The 4,243-nt window shown below is 39.8% G+C and overlaps 1 non-coding gene across 1 annotated transcript; it reads right to left on the bottom strand.

Annotated features, from left to right (window-relative positions):
• Nucleotides 1-3,890: 3,890 nt before the first annotated feature.
• On the bottom strand, nucleotides 3,891-3,963 carry TRNAK-CUU (transfer RNA lysine (anticodon CUU)). The gene has a single exon. It is a non-coding gene; the product is annotated as a tRNA-Lys (tRNA).
• Between the last annotated feature and the right edge of the window lie 280 nt (nucleotides 3,964-4,243).

Here is a 4,243-nt window from a genome sequence, read left to right as displayed (position 1 = left end):
AGAGAAGAGAAGAGAAGAGAAGAGAAGAGAAGAGAAGAGAAGAGAAGAGAAGAGAAGAGAAGAGAAGAGAAGAGAAGAGAAGAGAAGAAAAAACTAACTACACCTAGCAGGTTTCTTTGGGAATTTTTTGGTTCTTTGAGGATTTTTTTTTCCATGAGGTTGTGGGCTTTTTACCCTCCCTGTCAATTTTAATGTATAAAGCAAAGATATAGGCAATATGGGGAAACAGCTTAAGATCTAAGTGACAGGCTTCCTGAAATTAAGGTTTACTTCACTTATTACAGATTTTGGAAAAGCTGCTAGTATTGAGTCAAAGTAGAATTTTGTACTTACGTAGACAAAAATATGTGTCATCATTATTTGTTACCAGGCTCTCTGCTAAATTCTAGATTCACAGATTCAGCAGTCCTTCAGCAAACAGATGGACCAAGAAGAGATTTATTCTATAATTTAGGAAGCATATGCAAAAGAAGCATGAAAGTTCCACACCACTTACCAAGCACACAAAACACGTTTACAGCATTACACTGACCAACCTTTTAGAAATCAAATGACATCTAAAGTGTACTGCATGCATATATGGTAGCTTAATACTATTGCTACAACTTGACAAGAAACATCATCTTCAGGAAGACACTTCTGGTTTAAAAATAAGGTAAAGACAAAAAAGTTCTTGACCTTTCAACAAAGTGTCATAGCAATCAACAGCTATAACAGCAGCTGTTTCTCAGGCTTGTGCATAAGTAGGGTAATGTCAAAGCTGACAACTGCTCTGCTCACCCATTTGTTCCATGACAATATTGAAAGAATTCATCAGGACAATTATGATTTAATGTCAAGACTTCAAACTATTTAAGGAAAGCAAGATACACGGGGGGACAGTAAATGTTGCAGCTATGTAACCCCAAGTTAATTACACAAATTAATGGAAAATACCACTACAGTATTTAACAGACTTCCACTAAAGTACAGAATCACAGAATTACACAGAATTAACCAGGTTGGAAAAGACATTCAAGATCATCAATTCCAACCTATCACCCAACACCATCTAATCAACTAAACCATGGCACTAAGTTCCTCATCCAGTCTTATTTTAACAGCCAGTAATGAAACACAGATATTTATGAACAACAAGGAGGGTCAAAATCTTTCCACCACTTCATGTGTAGCATTATTCTCCTATAAAAATACCTGCAGACTCTATTAAATATCTACTAATACAGTAACTGTTTGTTCGATTCATTATGTACTAGTTATGCTAACCAAGTATTTTCAGAGTTTTCAGCCATATGTTAGGCACACAAGTCAAATGAACAGTAAAATTATCTTGATTTAGGAAAACACCTACCAAATTTCAATTGGCTATGTGCTTTTAACTAGCTTTGGAACTTTTGAAAAACCTCTGTCTTGGTTGTCTTGAGTTAGGATCTCCAACAGGTTGAAAGCACAGCAAATCCACTGAAAAACTCCTTTTGAACTACTAAAAGAAAGATGTCTCTTCTTTAGGAACTGTAATTACAAAAAGAAAACAAACAAAAAACCAACCCACATCCATAAATGATGTAGTGTTGAATCATATCCTAATAAATTATCTGATTGAACAGCACCTCTCTACAGATTAAATCCTTTGTTCTACTTGTTATTTCAAAGACTAAGTCATTAAATTCATCCAATATTGTTGCAAAGTATTTCATACCCAACACAGAACTCACAGGAAGAAATTAAGAAAAATTTCAAACAATATTTTCTTTGTACTGGCATTTAAATAAAAAGAAAAAATGGCATGCAAAAAAAAAACCAACAAAAGTGCTTAAAAGGGCATAATCAAAGCTTAGCTGATTTTGCAAACAGCTAAATCAAACTTGGTGTAACATCTGGGAAAGTAAACCTTGCAGGTGTTTTACGGTAACTGTTTTATTCTATTATACTGTTATCTCCTATCTGGAATCAGCAAGATAAGTTATATGTCTGACTATCTTAGCCAGGTACCAATTGATTCTGTTCAGATGGAACCCAGATATTTTACAGAAATTGCATTTGAAAAACACCAAAACTGCAATCTATTAGCCTCAGCAGTCATCTTCCCCACAGTCCCTATGAGTATAGGATGAGTGATATTATTAAAATATCCTCCTCTCTCTGGTGACCAGTGGTTCAAGGGGCATCAGGCAACAAAATGGAATTAAGCTGCATCAGGGGATGTTCACACTGGACATCAGGAAAAGGTTTTTCACTGAGAGGGTGGACAGTCACTAGACAGGCTTTCCAGGGTCAGGGCACTAAGCCCATCAGAGCTCAAGGGGCATCAGGATGATAGTCTTAGTCAGATGATCTAGTTCTCTGTGATCCTGAGAGAAGCAGGAAGTTAGACTTGATGATCCCTACAGGTCCCTTCCAACTTGAGATATTCTGTGATTGTCAATTCTAATGGCCTGGATTAGGGTATGAATGTACCTCAGCAAGCTCACTGCTGATTGATGGGAGGGCTTCACACACTAGGAGATCTGGCTGTCCTTCAGAGGGACAGCAACTGACTGGACAAATGCATCTCAAGAAAAAAAACAGACAATGTGAAATACTGTAACTGGGACACAATAGCCCCATGCAACAGTCCAGTGTGGGAGCTAACTGATCAGAAATCAGCTTTGCACAATACGATATGCAGGGACTGGTGGACAATTTGAATGTAAGTGAGAAATGCACCTTTGCAGAGTATGAATACTAAGGCCATATTAGACTGCAATAGCTACAGCAGAACCAACAAGTAGAGGGAAATTATTACACTAATCCACATCTGCCAGACCATTGTATTCCATTTTATGCTCCCCAGTACAAGACGTGGAGAGCCAACAAGATTGTATGGGGCTAAAGCATGAGGTATATAAGGAGCATCTGAGAAAACTGAGTCTGTTCAATCTCTAAAGCAGAAAGTTAAAGGGAGATTTATTAAAAAGAGAGCCAGACTTCTGGGAAAGGCTCAGCAAAAAGATGAGAAGCAATAGATGTAATCAGAAGCAAGCGAAATTCAGACTAGATAAAAGGAAAATACTGGTGATAATGAGGGTCATTAAAAACTGAAATGGGATGCCTTGAAAGACTGGGGAATCTTCACTCTTGAAGATATCCAGAATAAGTGGACAAAGCCCAGAGCAGACCACATGCAGGCAGGCAGACAGAACAAAACTGTTTCAGACAGTAAAGAAACAGCATAGAATAAGGGGTAGAGAATGTACTGGGTCTGGTTGGGATGGAGTTAACTTTCTTCAGAGCAACGCTTAGGGTGCTGTGCTTTCTGTCTCTAGCTACAATAGTGATAACACGCCAATGTCTTAACTATTGCTAAACTGTGCTAGCACAGCATCAAGCCAGTAGGTAGGGGGTGAGAAAGAGGCTGGGAGGGGGGCACAACCAGGACAACTGGTCCATATCAATCTTGCTCTATGATGGCAGGCTCAGAAATGAAAGTTCAGGGAAAGGAGAACAAATGGGGCATATTCACGGTTACGATGCCTGCCTTCCAGGAAGTGGTTGGAATTATTGCGTTATTTTCTGAGTTTGCTTTCCTTACACATAAGGTTTTTGCTTTTTTTTCTATTGAACTATCGTTATGTCTACCCATATGCCTTCAGAGTACCAGAGAAAGATTTTGTTTCGGTTTGGTTTCTCGCTGTGGTCTGCTGCATAAATTGGTCACTTTTCTCATGGCTGTGGCTTTTTTTTTTTCCCCTTTGCTCACCCCGTATCCCTGCAATAGAATTGTGAATTCTCCTCATCTCCACTTCCTTTGCCCACTCAGAAACCCTCCCGGAGAGGTGTGGGAAGGAGAAAACCTTTCGGTTTTACCTGGACTGCTGGGCCGCAACTGCCCGGCGAGTTAAAACAGCACACGCCCAACGTGGGGCTCGAACCCACGACCCTGAGATTAAGAGTCTCATGCTCTACCGACTGAGCTAGCCGGGCTCACTGCAGTAACACTCTTTCTTTAGGCAGAAAACAGAAGGGTTGCGGTAACAACAAGCAACAGAACAAGTATATTCAATTAATGATTGAGACTGCTCAGCGTTTTATATGTTTACCCTGGTATGTTCACTGTGTTGATGTATTTGCGTTCTGGGGGCAGCTGGGGATAATGTGCTGGGGTCCTGTATGTGCTCTCTCTGGTGCTGGGTGTCACCTCAGAGGAATGGCTTAGAGCTATGCTGTTGCTAGGTTGGTTACTGGCAGCCCAGGTTGTTTTGTT

This window comes from Indicator indicator, chromosome 8, assembly GCF_027791375.1.
Source record: "Indicator indicator isolate 239-I01 chromosome 8, UM_Iind_1.1, whole genome shotgun sequence".
NCBI classification, from domain to species: domain Eukaryota; kingdom Metazoa; phylum Chordata; class Aves; order Piciformes; family Indicatoridae; genus Indicator; species Indicator indicator.
Note: the sequence above shows the minus strand (reverse complement) of the source record. Positions and strands in the feature narration are given on the sequence as shown.